Raw genomic sequence first — 16,717 nt, 5'->3', positions numbered from 1 at the left:
GTTTTTAACCTTAAATCCCTCTGGCGTCCTGGTGTCCTTCCAAAGCAGCATATGAATTCCTAGCTTCTCCTGCAGCCGCGAGGGAAGGGAAGCTCACAGCTCTCAGGGAGGAGGGAGAGACCCCCCCCTGCACCGGCCTCTGCCTCTGCCCACATCCTGGGAGACATTTTGACCCCACTCAAGTTCCATGATGACTCAAGGCTTCACTCAGCCCGCTGTGGGGCACGTCCTTGGGCTGAGGGGCTGTTTCTGCCCCCGGCTCCTGGAGCTCTGGGACCACCTGGGAGCCCGAGCACAAGAGGCCTTAGGTGTGTGCCGCTAGCTCAGAGCGGTCTGCTTCTGGCACCACTTCTCTCCCTTTCAGAGGTGTCTCACCTCACCTGCTCACCTTAGGCTGGTATGAGCCACAGAGAGATTACCAGAAACTTTCATGTCACTCTCCTGACACTGCCTGGCTCTGCACTCACCTTGCTCTGGTCCACCCTGCACTGGGAAATGGCACCAGGAGTTTGTTCCCCACAGAATCAGAGCAGCGCCCCATTCCTGCCCCACTGGCTGCGCTCTGCATCCACCTTAACTTACCACAGTGTCTGTCATAAATGAGTGCAGATGGCTCAGCCTCAAGAAAGCTGGCAGGAGTGGGCTGTCAGTCTGCAGGCCATCACACCCAGGCTGGTAAAGGCCCTTCTGCTCTCAAAGTCATCCAAAATTGTATGTGTGTGTGTGTGTGTGTGTGGAGAGAGAGAGAGAGAGAGAGAGAGAGAGAGAGAGAGAGAGAGAGAGAGAGGTGGAGGGTAATAAAGTCAATGTTCCCATAGAATATTTCCTCTCTTTCTCCCAAATATGCACATTCGGGAGGAATTTTATAGTGAATGACACCAGGGTGTGTTCCCATTCAGCATAAACAGTAAATAACTAAGAACAAGTTGTCAGGCTCAGTCATGAGGCAAAAGGTAGTTTTTCAGCAAGCGGTGGAATCAGAGTCCAGGTGAGCTGGCTCTGGAAACCCCCAGGTTGCTGTTTGTATCGCTGGTGAACAGGGTGAGAGAAAGGCCAAGGCCTTCCTGATTTGTCCCCATCTTCTGTCTCACTACCCTACGCTGGAACCACACCGATCCCTTTACCAGGTCCCCTTGCTGACCCATCTTTTCCCACCTCCGCGGCTTTGCTCATGATGTTCCTTTTGTTCCTGGACGTCCTTCCCTTTGCTCCTGGATGCTCCCACGTTATCCATGCCCCAGGCCCCAGCCACTGGCCACCTCTCCCTCTCTAGGACAGCCCCCACATTGCTCAGGGAATGAACAGATCTAAATGGGAAATGGGTAGGGGACAAATCAGACACCACAGATGCAAAGAGCTGTGGCAGACATGACAAATTGTCCTGTTTTGTTCAGGGCGGCAACAAGCCCAACTAATCAATGATAGTCCCTGGCTCCCTTGCAGCTAGAGGAAACCACGGGTCCCGGTTGTGACCATAAGGTATAAACACAAGCTTGGATGGGGCTTTTGGAGAAACTGTTTAAATGGGGAGAGAATCATGATGTGGCAACTCTGTGATCAAAGTAATATATTAGAGATGGCCGTAATCCTCCATATTAGAAGAACTAAAGGAACCCACCTCCTTGAGGGCTCTGGGAGGCAGCCTTACCTGCCCGGGACCCGGTTTTGTAGGACAGATCCCTGAGGCTTTACAGTGTGGAAGACCTTTGAGAAAAAGAATACAAAATGTTAAATAAGATGGCTAAACCTTGGGAGGGGTCTGGAAGTTTAAATACAGCAGCTTCAACACCCAGCTCCTGTCACCTCCTCTGGAGAGCCCATCCTCTCGTCTCTTGGAGGCCGCTGCTGTCACCCACTCCGGCACTTTCCATGCTGTGTTGCCATGGTTTGTTTATATGCCCCTTCCTCACTGGTCTGTGGGTCCCTCGAGGTCTTCTCTCTCATTCCTTCAAAAATATTTATTGAGCAACTACTATCTTCCAGACACCGTACCCTGCAGCGGTGAGCATAATTGATGTTCCGTAGATATAGGCTGAACTGATGGAGCAGGAAAAATGACACGTGAGGGAGTCGAAACTGAAGGAACAATTTTGCATCATGTCACTTTGCAAATATGTGTTGATTTGGGTGGCCAGGGGGGCTACCTGTGTTGTGTGAATGCAGTTAACCACTTAAAACTCTCCAAGCTGTTTCTCCATCTATCAGGTGTGAATAAGCATCAGCTATCTCTGTTCAGTTTCTCCTCTGCAGCCTGAGCATTCTTTGCTGCAGCAACCATGCATTAAAGGGATAGAGAAGAAGAAAGCGAAGCCAGAGGCCCAGCTAGCTGAGACCGGAAGAGGCAGGCAGTCGTAGCATCCTCAGCAAGGCTTCTGTAAGCATCCCTGAGGACTTAATGCCCCGAGCTGGTTTCTGCTCAGGCACTGGAGACCCAGGGAAGCGGACAGATCACACAGTCAGCTTGGCAGAGAGGCTGGCTTCAGGGGGAAAGGCTGAGCTTCCTTCTGAAAGAAAACCAGGTGTTCCCAGGGGAATTCAGGAAAATGATAAATGCCTCTTTGGCAGAAAGCCTGCTGCAGAGGGGTGTGGTGGTTTTAGCAGAAGAGTCACAATTAATAGATATTTCTTTGAACCCAACCCATGGGTTACAGGAACAAGCTTTCATTAAAGATCATATTGACCTGAATACGTGGCATTTCCTTACTCAGGCCTGCCCAGAGCCATCAGCTGCTGGGTGCTGAGACAGCCCAAGAAGCCTCTGGTCCATTTGTAATGGGCCTTTTGTACCCCAAGGTGGCGAGACAACAGCATTTAGAAACGCACTGATGATGCCTTTTCTTGGAAGATGTCTTTCTAAATGTTCGAACAACCTGAAGCAGAGAGGTTCCTCCAGCTGCTTCGTGCCTTGACTGCTGGAAAGGTCATGCACAAGAGACTCTAATGGGCTAGTTTATGACAGGATGAGGTGTTGTTGTATGTCAGTAAGCAAGGACACCCAAATTGGGGGGAGAGGGTGGGCACGCCCAGGTTTGCCACCTGTGGGGAGACCAGCGAAGCCCTGGAAATGGAAATTGAGGCTCTCCAGCAGGGCCTAGCTCAAAGAGGAAGGACCACAGCTTGGAGGGTGAGGGGCCATTGTAAGGCCTGCTCCTTAAAATCACAGTGGACCCTTCAGTGACTGCCACAGATCATGAAACAGCAGAGCTTTCAAGTTCTGCTTCATGGAGGGAAAGACCCGGAACTTCGGGCAACCTGAGGGTGATGCTCTTGCCGTGCCTGCTCCTCTGACAGCCAGGAAGCGGGAGCAGACTACGGGCAGTTTCTCAGACACGCTGACCAACTGATTCATTCAACAAATACTTGCCGTGGGTCTACATAGACCCCCAGGGGTGACCATCCAGTAGGACAGCCAGGCTGCCCCAGATGAGCAGACTGGGATCTTCCATCCCTCCCCACTCCTCCTCTTAACAAATCTGTCATCAAATCAGCCATCTCCAAGTCACAGTTTGATCACACGACTCAGAGCCTCTCTGGGGCTCCCCAGTCCTGAACCCTGGTTTTCAAGGCCCCGTAGCGCCTGACTCCACCTGCCTTTCCAATGGTCATCTCTCCCCGAGCGTTACCTCCTCCTGGAACTCCAGTTGACCCAGAAACCCTCTGTCCTCCCACCTGGCCCTCTGCCATGGGGTCGTTGGCCTCCGGGTTTGTCTGTGGCATCCTTGCTGCCTGGATGGTTCTCAATCTGAGTGCATATTGGAACCCCCTGAATGGCTTTAACAGAACACTGTTGCCTGGGGTCCCATGCCCAGGGGTTCTGACATAGCCTGGGGGTAGCCAACGGGGGGCTTTTAAGAGCTGAGCAGGTGATTCTAACATGCAGCAGTGTTTTCAGAACATTTCCTGTCCTCGGTGGTATCCTGCACCTCCGGCATTTATTGAACAGAATTATTGAAAATTGGAGGTGGAAGTGGTGAATATAGACCAGCGCTGACCACTGGAAATATAATGGAAGCCACAAATACGGCCACTTATGTAATTTTTTAGTTACTATGTCTAAGAAGGTAAAAAGAAACAGTGAAATTAATGTTTATTTTATTTAATCCATGTATGCAAATAGCATCATTTCCATATGTAATCAATACAAAAATTATGAGATATTATACATTCATTTTTTTTCATACTAGCTCTTTGAAATCTGGTGTGGATTCCGCACAGACAGTACGTCTTAATTTGGATGAGGCACATTTCAAGTGCTCGATAGCCACATGTGGCTAGTGGCTGCCGTGTTGGATAAGGTAGTTGCAGGCCATGGACCCACTGAGTCATGCTGTTCCTGTGCAAGCTGGCCTGGGGAGCATGTGCACGTTGCGCCGGCAGAAGGAAAGGTGGCCTCCGCAGCTGTGATGGGCGAGATCTGAAGCTTAGCCCCAAACACTCCCCATCCCTCCCTTTCTAGTTAAATCACAGCATCTTCTTATCTTGCCTCACTCTCCTCTCCCCCCCCCCACCCCATCTGGGTCCCACATCCAGAACAAATTTCCTCCCCTCCTCAGCCTCCTGTGGGCCAACTTTCCAGCACCCAGCTGTGGACCCGCTGCTATTTCCTGTCCTGGTTGCTCCTTGCAGAGCTGACTGCCAGTCCTCAAGGAAGGGCTGGGGCACCTGGCCGAGAGAGCTGGAGCAATGGGGAGAGAACTCCCTCGCTCTCCTTTGCTTTCTCTTGCTCTCTCTCCAGGTCTGATGTCAATCCACTGACCAGCCCCTTCCCCGCAGGCTTGGGGGCCCTCCCCAGCCCTTGAGAAGCCCCATAAGCTGAGCAGATCTCCAGGTGAGAGTCGCCTGGCTCTTTGCCAGCCTTCCCAGGGGCAACCCCTGGTGGAGACACTTTCATGCCCAAATGTGCAGAGCTAGCAAGAACAGAACTATTATTAGGCCTTCGCCGCCATCCCAGTTATGAGGCACGTGACTCAGCCCCTTGATGTCACAATGGGTGCTTCAATCCAGTTCTCTGCCAACACTAATATGGTGTTTCTGCAAATGTGTTCCCACTGGCACATACTATCACTGTGCTCTCGATGATCATCTTTTATTTCCAAATGCAATTAATCTTTTTTGTCTTTTTTTTTTTTGCATGTGGTCAGTTCCCAGTCTTTGTTGCTGTTTTGAATCTGTGAATCGTTTGGGAGCATGTGGTAAACTGGCTTTTATGCTCTCAGGTTTTGCTGAAAGCTGAGACAGCAGGGATGGCTAATGAGAAATATATATATATATATATATATATATATATATATATATATATATATATATATATATATATAGTAGTGCTGTAATTCTTAGGTAGGAAGGGTTCGCATGGAAACTTATAGGTGACCCAGTTTCATGGTTCTGCAGCTCAATCACAAAGATTTACTGAGTGGCCACAGGGTCACTTGATAGGTTCCTGGGGAGGAGCGACAGGGACAGAAAACACAGCCCCTGTTTAGCTGAGGAAATAAGACATATGTGCAGGCAGCTAGAATAAAGGTGACAAAGTCGTATATGCTAAGTGAAAGTTCCGAAGAGTAATGCTACCGCCCTCAATGCTGCTGTGGGTTGCCGGAAGAGGAGCGGTGGTCACTTACGGCTGCACAGCGGAGGTGGGTGTGTGGGTTGAACAGAAAAGGGTAGGCTGCTCGTGGATACAGCGGCAGGGAGAGTATCCAGGAATTCCAGCAGGAGGGTCTGTACAAGTCCTGAGGGGAGTGTCAGACTTTAGGTCGAATGCTCCATTTCAGAGCAAAGGGATGATTCTAGGAGTCAAAAATGTTAGGTTCTCTTTCCAGGTCTGCTAATGACATCCTCTGATGACTGTGGTCATTCACACCGCTACCGCAGGACCCCTCCCAGGACTGACAGGGCCTGTCACTGCTCTTCCCTTGATCTGCTGTTCAGGAAAGATCAGAGTCTGACCATTCATCCATCATCCATCCATCCAAACATCCATTCCCCTCCACCCATCCACCTATGCATGTATTTATTCACAAATACATATACCCATTCAATCACACACCTATCCATCCATCCATCTGTCCATCCCTCTACCCATCCACCCACCCATCTATCCATACACCAATCCATTCATACATCCACCCGCCCATCCACCCATCCAATCATCCATCTATCCATAACCAATCCATTAATTATCCATCCATCCATTTATCCCTCCATCCATGTATCCCTCCCTCCCACAAATCTGCTGTGCCTTTGTTCGTTCATTCAGTCCCCTTTTTCTGAGGACCCCTGTGTTATATACACTGTACTAAGTGCTAAGATGCAGAGCCAAAAAGCATGGCTTCTGCCATCAAAGCAAGTCAAGGAGGGCGATGATATATACACAGATGTTCATGCTCAGCACAGCTCCAAGGCTCAAGGCTGGGAGGATGTGGCACCACTAATTTGGCTAATCCCCCTCCCCCACGTGTGGCTCAAATCTCCGAGCTCACCTTCCCAGTTGGGTCCAATCTGTGTTCTTCAAGAAGAACCCCAAGAAGCAGATGGCAAGACGGGATTAGCCAGTGAGAGATTTATTACAACTCCAGAGAAAGAAACCGAGGCGGGAACAGGGAGAAGCTGCAGATGAGAGAGGGCGGGCAGGCAGGCTGGGTGGGGGTGTCCTACACGGCAGCGCGGCTCTGAGAAAGCTCGGCGGCCACGGGGGAGTCCTCTGCCAGAGCTGTCTGTCAGAGGAGCACCGCGTCTCCCAGGAAGGGCCTGCCTCCTGTCCTGACCACTCTCTGAGCCGGTGGAGGAAGTCGACCTGAAGGCAGGTGGGTTTCAGAGCCCCGTCCTGAGACACGCATTTTCACAGTGTGATGCCTGCCTACCCCGTTCAATACTAAAATCTGCCCTCTTCCTGCCCTCGTCTCCAGCACCACCACCACCACCCAGCACCCTGGCTCTACTTTGTCTCTCCATAGCATCTATCATCTTTTAACGTGCTACATAAATCACTTATTTATTATGCTTTGTTTAATTTCTGTCTCCCCACTCCCCCCGCCCCAGCTGGAATGCAAGCTCCATTAAAGCAAGGATGTTTTTCTACTTTGTTCACTGACATATCCCCAAAGCCCATGCCAGTGCATGCCACATAGTAGGTGCTCAATAAATATTGGTTAAATTGCATTGAATTAACAGAAAGAGGAACTAGTAGTTTGGGAGGAGGTTTCATGAGGCGAAAGAACAACTCTGTGACTTTCCAGAGGGTGTGGTTTCGAAAGCACCTCGCCCCCCTTTCCTAGGCTCGGGGGCTTCCCAGGACCAGGACGCTGCACACACGTGGGTGGGCTGGCTCCCGTGTCTTCAGGTTGCCTCCGCCTTACACACAGACCAGAACTAGCATGTCCTTCAGAGGAGAGTTTTAATGCTGCTACAATTGAAAGCAGTCACTTCTGAATTGAATTAGACCAGCAGGTGTAGCATTTTGTGCTATAGAACAATTTTTCCCTTGAAAATCAGCTCCCTGCTCTCCTCCCCGCCCCACCGCAGGCGAAGATTAGGGCCTGTGCTCACTCACAGACAGCGTGACTCTGGAAGTGTCACAAAGATGCTGTGTTCTCTGGGAAAGGAGCTGGCGCCTCCGTCTCTCGGCCTGTACAAGCTGCACAGTGCGTGGGCCCCGGCGGATGTGGGTTTTCCCTCTCCTGTCCGGAACCCCAGTGTCCTTTCCTGCTATCGCTTCCGCCGGCGTGTTGCTGACCGGTGGCCAGGCCCCCCAGGCCGCGTGTTGGTTCTGAGGCTCCCCTGGGTCACTCCGACACTGTTGCACCTGGCACCGTGCTCCCTGGCTGCCCAAACAGTTGGAAGAGACGCTTTGAGGGCTGCTTCCACTCTTGGCTCTCCCCGCGGAAATTCTGGGCCGCTTCATCCCACCGAGCAGGCTGGCTGCCGGCCGGGCCTCCCCGCACAGCGCAGCACCTTCCTGCTCAGGAAGCTCTCCTTCCCTTTGCTTCTTCAGGGGCTGCTGCAGGGGGAGTGGGCACCCACACACTCCTCGTCTAGGCCCCTAATCCAGTCTCCACATAGGAACCATCCAGAGAGTCAGCGAGACCAGCTCCTGGAGGTCCACCCAGGGCACCCGCCACCCGACCTTGTGAAAAGCTGGGGCCAGGATAGCCAAACAGACCTTCTAGAGCTTTGGACAGGATTCTGTTTACAAAAACTGGGCACTTTCTCCAGCCTCCACTACGACCTTCCAGAAGCCGGCCTCGGCCCCTGTGCCCAGATCTCTCACCCTCTGCCTGACAGCCTCCCCGCAGGTCCTGTGTGCACGGCGCCCAGCACATGACGGACACCCAATACATCGCTGTTGAGCACATTACATTCCTTCCAGCGGGGATGGACGCTGTCTACCGCCCCAAATCCCAGTGGTCCTTTAAAACCCTCCTACTGCGTAAAGATAGGTTCCCCTAGGAGCTGCTCCCTGCTCTTGAACCTGGAAGCCAATGCCAGGAGCTCCGGTCTGCCATGCGGCACGTGCTTCTTCTTATTCATTGTTTCCAGCTAACACAGATTCGGCCATCATTACCAGAGCAACAAAGTGAAAATTCTCCTAGTTCCTCCCCTCAGAGGAGTCCCCACAACATGATGAGAGTTGTTATTCTGGATAGTTCTATGAGGCTGTTGTTGTTTTGGATGAAATTTATGTTTAAATTGGTGGACTTGGGATAAAACAAGTTGCCCTCCATGATGTGGGTGGGCCTCACCCAATCAGTTGAAGGTCTGACTAGAGCAAAAGACTGCCCTCCCCAGGGCAGGGAGAATTCTGCCAGCGGACTTGAACTTCAGACTTGAACTACAGCATCAGTGGTTCCCTTGGTCTCCTGCCTGACGGCCCACTCTGCAGATTTTAGACTTGCCTCTCTCCATAGCTGTGTGGGCCAGTTCCTTAGAGTGAATCTCTCTCTCTCTCTCTCTCTCTCTCTCTCTCTCTCTATATATATATATATATATATATATATATATATATATATACAGACACACACACACACACACACACACACACACATCCTGTTGGTTCTCTGGAGAGCCCTGACTAATACGGTGAGAGACCAGGTCAGTCAACGGAAATGGTACACTGTGAAAAGTGAGGAAAGTCCCAACTGCCTGCGGAACACAGTGGGCCCTCTAACCCAGCTGGGGTTCAGGGACAGCTTCACCCAGAAGGGACCCTGAGCTGAGTCTGGAAGGACACTGGCCACCTTGCCTGGGTATGAGCTGCTTCCAGGAGGAGGGTTTCTTTGATCCCCCGAGGGCTCTGCATGGAGCTCTGTAATGCTGGTGCATGTAGTCATATTTACTGACACGTGACTCCTGTACCCAAGCTGTTTTCTCCTTGTTGATTCCTGCCTTGCTGTAGACGAATGTGGAAGGCAGCCAGCCTGCCTTGTGGTCATCATTTGAATTTACGAGATGACGTTTCTCCTTTCTGTGGCAACAGGACGGAGAAATGGCTTTGCGAGCCCTCATGAGCTTCTGCATTCTGCACCCCTAGAAGGAGGGCAAGGAACCCCAAGAAGACTGTTCATCCAAAAGCATCATTCTTCTCTCCTTCCCACTCGCAGCCCTGAGTCAGGGTCCCTCCTCGAGGCTGCTGTGCCTCTCTGACCCAAGTCAGGCCTGAACAAATGGGCTCAAGTGACACCCACTGTTTCTTGGAACTTAGATCCCCAGACTTGATCTGGTTTCAGTCTTTTCCTAGATTCAAATCAGCCTTTCCTTCGGTTCTGTTAGCACCTCCATCCTTCCAAATATCTTAACTCGGTCAGAGCTTTCTGTTGCTTACAATCGGAGAATCTCATCAACTTTTCCTCGGGAACAGGGACACTAGCGTGGTGAGAGTGGGACGAGGGAAGGCAGAGGGGAACTTCACATGCACCAAATATTCCACCAGGCCAGGCAGCGTGCCGAGTCTCAGATTTCATAGATTCAAACACGCGTGCTCCCCCAACACATGCATATTTTAACATTAAAAAAATCAGCATGGCGTTTATCCTAGCTGTCAATCAGAGAGCCAGCTGTGGATGTTACTACTTCCTGCACATGAACATCAGTACTTGCAGGGTCAGTGGCTTAGACAAAAGTCCCAGAGATAACAAGGAGCATTCTTTGAAGAAAAGCCGCTTAGTACCAGAGTGACGATTTTCAGAAATGCTGTGTCTCGCACAGGCACGGAGGACCCTGTTGTTGTGTGGGAAAAACACAGGTAGTGGCAACTCTTGGGTAGAGATAATTGAGAAGAATAGGGCTCAGAGTGAGAAGAGGGTTGAGGAATATTTTAGTCAATTTAATTATATTTCTCATTTTATCAATAATGTAAATAGAGTGGCGTATGATTTAAAAATACCAACTCTGTCCAGATAAGTTTAAAAGAGTTCTTTTAGTAAGTATTAAACATTCTAAGCCAGGGACTGGCAACAGTTTTCTATAAAGGGCCGGATAGCAAATATTTGAGGCTGTGTGGGTCAGACGACCTGGTCTCCATCTCAGCTGGCCAAAGCTGTTGCTATAGCAGGAAGCAGCCACAGACCGCTTGTAAACATACGTGCTCCTGTGTATGTAGAAATAGCCTATAATATTTACCTATGGACTGCAAATTTGAATTTTCATATAGTGTGTCACAAAACGTTATTGTGTTTTTCAGAAACCGTTGACACATATAAAAGCCATTCTTAGCTCATGGGCCACGCAAAAACAGATGGCAGGTCAAGAGTCTGCTGACCGCTGTTGATAAGCGGTTGATAATGCATTGTGTCATGGTCTAGTTGACAATGTTTTGGTTTTTTTTTCTTAGTTCACTAATGGTTCAACAATGACACACCTTAGAGTCCATGAAACAAACGTTAAGCAATCCTGTGTAGTAGGTACCATTCCCAGGTGGTGGCGAGACAAAGAGAGATTTTGTTGCTCAGGATAAAGCAGTTAGTAGGTGGCAGAGTTCAGGTTCAACCCGAGGTCTGGTTAACTGAAAATAAACAGATAAATAAATAAATAGATAAATAAATAAATAAATAAATAAATAGATAGAGAGGATGCCTCTTTAAAGATGGCAAGTTGATGTTCTAACCAACAGTGTGTGTGCAGGTAAAACCTGGCATGGACCGCACTGCTCTGACATTACCCTGCAGTTGAGTCGGCCTCGTCCATACCGAAGATTCTAAGAACTGAGGTCTAGATTTTGGGCGACTACAGCACACATGGCCAGGTGGGTCACTGTTCTACTGGAAGCTGTGATTGACACATCTTTTGGAGGGCTAAAATGTTGATAAGATTTATCAGGCTCACTGTCCTATCCACCTCTCAATATTAAGAAACATTTTTTTTTCAGAGAGAAAAATGCAGATGAAAAGAATGGAATTAAGTATAACTTACAATATGTGTAGCTGGTCAGCCGCCACCGTGGTGCGTTCACACACTTGCTGTTTCTGTGACACAGGCAGGGTTTCGCTACCCACTTAGGCTCCCCGGAGGGCTGGAGGAGCAGAGGTATGGAGGAAGCGAGCCCCAAAGCCCATGGAGCAGGGGCTGGCATGGCCTGATGGCCGCGGAGCTACAAAAGGAATTAAGAAGTGTTCTGCTTCATTTTTCCAGGCACCGCTCTGCGCACAGTCCTCCCAAACGAGCCCTCAAATGAGTTCTGCAAATGGGCTTCCAAAATCAATAGGCTGCAAAAACCTATCTGGCCTGTATAAGCTTCCTTGGTCTCCTTCACATTCATCAATGCCTCTCTCTCGCCAGCATTCGTGCTTCCCTCCGCCCCGCACTGCTTGGTGGGCACAGCACGGACCTGGGGGGCTGGCAGGTCAGTGCACAGCAGCAGGCACGGGGCCCGTGAAATGATACCAGGTGTGAGTGGCAGTAAAGAATGAATAAATGCATCTGGTTGGGAATAGTTCTAAACTTGCTTGTGTGCATGGCTGCCGTCTTCCCTTCGGTATGGCCCTGCATGTCGAATGTCTCCTAATTACTGGGTGGGTCTTACTCCATAATATCAGTAGCTACCATTTATTGAGCAACTGCTGTGTGCCAGGCATGGTTCTCAGAACTTTAAAACCATCTATTCCTCTCCTTTTTTCTCTCTTTAAAGTATTAACCCTCTTTCACCAATGAGGAAACTGAAGGTCAGAGAGATAATAAACGTGCCCACGTCAAAAAGTGGCTGAGTGCTTGGGCTGGGATTCGAGTCTGATTCTGTCTGCTCCGGAAGCTGGTGCTGATTTCGCTTGCCAGAAGCAGAAAATCTGAAGAGCCAATCAGAACCACTGTGCCTAGTGAGACACATGGCCTCTGTCCTGTCCCCGGGGTCATTTGTTGTTCATCGCTCGATGAGAGGCTGGCAGCTCTCTATACCTCCATATGGCAAATGGAAGCAGGGGCTGGTGGAGTTCACTCATCTCCTGGACTAAAGTTGGTGTAAATTGAAGGGGGGACCAAGCCGGTGATGTTTGCAGTTGTCCCACCCCAAAACACCAGGTATCTCAGCTCAGGTGAGAGCCTCCCTCAGGTTAGCACATTGTGGAGCTGCTGTGATGCCGTCCCATCTTTAATCCTCAGAAGCTGCTTGATTTCCGTGGCGAATCGGACGCTTGGTGGACATGGGATGGAAGGGAGCTTTTATTATACAATCAGAATGCAGTTTTGAACTTACAGGTTCTCCTAAAGGCGTTCCAATTCTAGGGGTTGTATTTTGCCATGAAAACAGTAGTGGGATGTTGAGAGCCAGCCACACATTTCTAATCTTGCAGGCAACTGGAAATATCCATGCTGAGGGAGCAAAGCACACTGCAACGTTTATGGGAAACTGAGACACACTAGTGATTAAATAGTGCCGCACAGAACTAATTGCCAGAATCATGTACTGTGGCTGAGTAGAGGAAACAAAGCCAAATCTCCAGAAACATGGAGAACCAGCCATCCCTCTCCTTACCACGAGGAAACCATAAGCGTGGGGGCCATGGCTTTAACAGGAAACCCCCCATTTTGCCTTGCCAGTGTGGCTGGAAAACTAGTTAAGAAATTCCAACCAAGCTGCACGCTGGTTTTGTATCCATCTGTGCTACAAGTGGACCTCCATCGTGAGTTGTCTGATTGAAGTGGCTCTGGACTGTCCTTAGAAGAATATCAGAACTTCACAGACACTGAGAAATGTCACATTTCATAATAACTCAATTAGTACTTTTTAACTAACTGTTCACATTGGGAGACTACCAAGCAAAGATTGCAAAGGCAGTGGCACCAGCTGTTGGCAGACCCAAGGGCACTCAGAGATTAACTGTGGGTCAGCGTCTGCGATGCATGAAGACCAACCCTGGGACACCTCCCGTGTGCCCTGGGCTGGGACCTGAAGGACTGACACCACCTGGAGGGAGGGTGGAAGACAAGTGACCAGCAAAGCAGGCAGGACGTGCCGAGCACCAGAGGAGAGGACCCAGATAGTTCAGGGTTTCAGAGGCATGAAGGCTTGCTGGGAAGTCTGCATGGGAGAGGTGGGCTTGATCTGGGCGCTGACGTGGGAGCTGGAGGACTGGGGGAGTCGGAATGAGAGTGGAGGGGGACAGTGGGTGCTTACAAGGGGTACAGTAAGCAGACACATTGGCTGGTGCAGAGTATTTGCCTTAAGGTGCAGAGCAGGGTGAGGACGGGTATGTAGATTGGGCCCACGGGCCCACGTGGTGGGGGATTTACAGCCAGGTGACAAGGTTCGGGCTTTTACCCTGGGTGCCATCAGGAGCAGAGCCCCAGGGGCCCACGCTGCCCCCACTTGCTCCTCTCCCGGTTCCTCCGTCTTGGCGCCTCCATCCACCCAGCACAAAGGCCCCCAGCCGGCGAGTTACCTCCATCCCGCTTTTGCAGCCCTCCTCCCCCTGCCCGCCCCGCTACTGCCCATCAAAAATCTTGTCATCTCTGTTTTCAAAATATATTCCAAACGCAACCACTTTTCATCCCCTCTCCAGCTCCCATGCTGGTCCAAGGCTCCATTGTTTCTTGGCGGGGTGAGAACAATGGCTCCCCTTCACTAGCCCGTTTTCATCTCCCCGTGGCAGCCAAAGTGATCCTTTCAACTGTAAATTAGATTGGGAAGCATCGCTGCTCTTCCGAGGCCATGGCTCCAGTAGTCCCCATTACACGTGGGATGAGTTCCTTCCCCGGCTTGCAGAGCCCTGCAGGATGGGCCCAGCCGGCCTCCCTTCTCCGTCCTCATCACCAGCCTGGCGTCCTCCAGCCCCAGAGCCACATGCCTCCCCAGGCTCACCTCAGGGCCGTCTTGTCTGCCCAGGCCACTGGTCCCCTGGCTCTTTGCACGGCTCACGTTTTAGCACTCAGGTCTCTCTGTTCAGACACCCTTCCCTCTGCGAGCCTTTCCTGACCACACCGTCCAAACAGCGTTGAAACAGCCCCTCCTCCCCACCCAGTCGTTCTGCACCCTTTGCCCTGTTATAGCTTCTTCACAGTGTTGTCATGATGTGCGGTGACAGAACACAATTTGTTCACGTGCGCACATGTTGATTGTCTCGCCCACAGGAGCGCAGCTCTGCGAGGCGCGGATTTCCTGGGTCTTAGTCGTTGTCGGAGACCCAGAGCCTGGATGAGTGCTGCCCGGGGCCTCAGGTCTCCTCGCCACCTGGTGACCTCCTCAGAATCATGTTTTTAAGTGCACATAATAAAATACATACGATTACAAAGGAAACCAAGTACATTGAAATATAATTGCAGTGGTTGTCAAAATATTAAAAATGTGCAGTGTAATAATGTGTATGCTTCTTTTAATACATTACATAATGAAATTCACTATGGGTGTAATAACTACTGTCACAACCACATTTCAAGGTAGTAATGTGGGTAAATGCTATTTTACAATGTCTGCAACAGTTATGATATGAAACTATCTGAGATTTCTATTGGTGACAGAAGCCACAGGTACTAGTAACACTGCTGTGGTTTGGGGCCTCTGGTCATCACTGATGGAAATGCTGAATATTAACTTGAGGTTAGTAAGATTAAAGGTGTCATTTATTTCCATGTAAGTTCACAGGCTCCCTGAATTCACAGACCCGAGGTGAAGACACTTCGTAGTAGGTGCTCAATAATTATTTGATGGCGAAACAAATGAATGAGAGGACAAAGGTTTAGAAGACAGACAGCATGATAGCTAGGTGTAGCGCACATCACAGAAGACTTATGCTGCTTTGGGGAGCCAGGCTCTGTGCTAGGTGCCGGAGAGACTGAGATGAGAAAGACACAGTTCTGCCCACGAGGTGGTTCCAGCCCAGTTGGATGAAACAGCTGTGCATAAGCAGATAACTTCCACACAATACGGCAAATCCGATGGCCTGTACCCGGGCACTGGACCCATAGCGGGGCTGCAGAGCAAGCACCTGAAGAAGCATCCCTTGAGCTGAATGCTGGAGGATGAATTACACTTGTCCGACAAAGAAGGGGTTGGAAGTGTGTTCTAGACCCAGGGAACAGCATGAGCGGAGCTCAGAGTTTCAAAGGGGGGAGGGGAGAGCAAAGTGCAGTGTGGGAAGTAGTGGGATATTCCTTCCTTCCTTAAATATTTATTGAGCACCTACTAAGTACCAGGCCTTCTTCCAACTACTGGGGGATTCTCTGCTGAACCAAACTCTCTGTTTCCTATGAGCTTGTGTTTCAGTAGAGAGTCAGACAGCAAATAAGTATATATTTTTTGTAGTGCCTGGCAGTGAGCAGTTCTGAGGAAAACAGAACCAGAGATAAGGCTGTGTGTCCCCTAGGGCTGTGGTGTCGGGGACTCTGTAGGCCGCACTCAGAAGCCTTGGGGAGGTGACAGGAGCTGCTGGTGATGTAGGAAGGCGTTCTGACTGAACTGTGTCTCCCCAAAATGCATATGTTGAAGCTCTAACCCTCAATGTTGCTGTATTTCAGACGGGGCCTTTCAAAAGGTAATTAAGGTTAAAAGAGCGCATCAGGGCAGGGCCAGTAGGATGGGTGTCTCTTTAAGGAGAGCAAGAGACACCAGGGATGTGCCCACGCAGAGGACACAGCACAAAGGCGCCATCTGCAAGCCCAGGAGAGAGGCTTCAGGAGAAGTCACACCTGCTGATACCTGGATCTTGGACTTCCAGCCTCCAGAACTGTGACAAGGTAAGTGTCTGTTGTTAAGCCCCCATCTCCACCCCATGCCTCACCTGTGGTGCCTGCTATGACAGCCCGAGCTGACTGATAGACATGGCCACGTTGGCGGCTGGTGGGGAGCAGCCTGAGATGGAGCAAGACAGGAGAGAGGGGGAGCAAGAGGGACCCACATGCACGCTTGGGAGGTTGTGGAGGGGTCCTTCCTGTGAGCACAGATGGAAGGACGCGAGATGAGGTGGGGGCATGGAGAGGCGGGAACCGCTGCGGATGCACAGTCGGCAGGGCTGGGAAACTGGACAGATGTGGGGTAAGGAACGGGCCCGGCACGTACGGTTTCGAAGGCGATGAGAACAGGCAAGTGAGAACTTGCAACACGGGCTTCCTTCCCCATGTTTCTGTGCAGACTAGGAAATGGGGGAAGGGAGCTCATTGTCCTGAGACTTCCTCCCGCTGGCCGGTGGGGCTCGTGGGGGCCCCATTGTTCCCACACAAAAGGGCAGTGATACTTGGTTGTTTGCAGCTTCTGGTGCCAGTGGGAGAGGCGGCCTCCTTGCCCTACGCCCCACCG

General features: G+C 50.6%; 1 protein-coding gene across 1 annotated transcript in view; it reads left to right on the top strand.

Moving 5' to 3' along the window:
- The window catches only part of ATE1 (arginyltransferase 1), a 204,543-nt gene extending 193,328 nt beyond the window's left edge, over nucleotides 1–11,215 (top strand). Inside the window, exon 13 of the transcript XR_002124030.1 lies at nucleotides 11,119–11,215. The gene's annotated coding sequence lies outside the window, so the exon portion shown is untranslated. The remainder of the gene's footprint in view (nucleotides 1–11,118) is intronic.
- Nucleotides 11,216–16,717: the final 5,502 nt, after the last annotated feature.

This window comes from Hipposideros armiger, unplaced genomic scaffold, assembly GCF_001890085.2.
Source record: "Hipposideros armiger isolate ML-2016 unplaced genomic scaffold, ASM189008v1 scaffold_74, whole genome shotgun sequence".
Lineage (NCBI taxonomy): Eukaryota > Metazoa > Chordata > Mammalia > Chiroptera > Hipposideridae > Hipposideros > Hipposideros armiger.
This window is presented reverse-complemented; position numbering and strand designations above follow the sequence as displayed.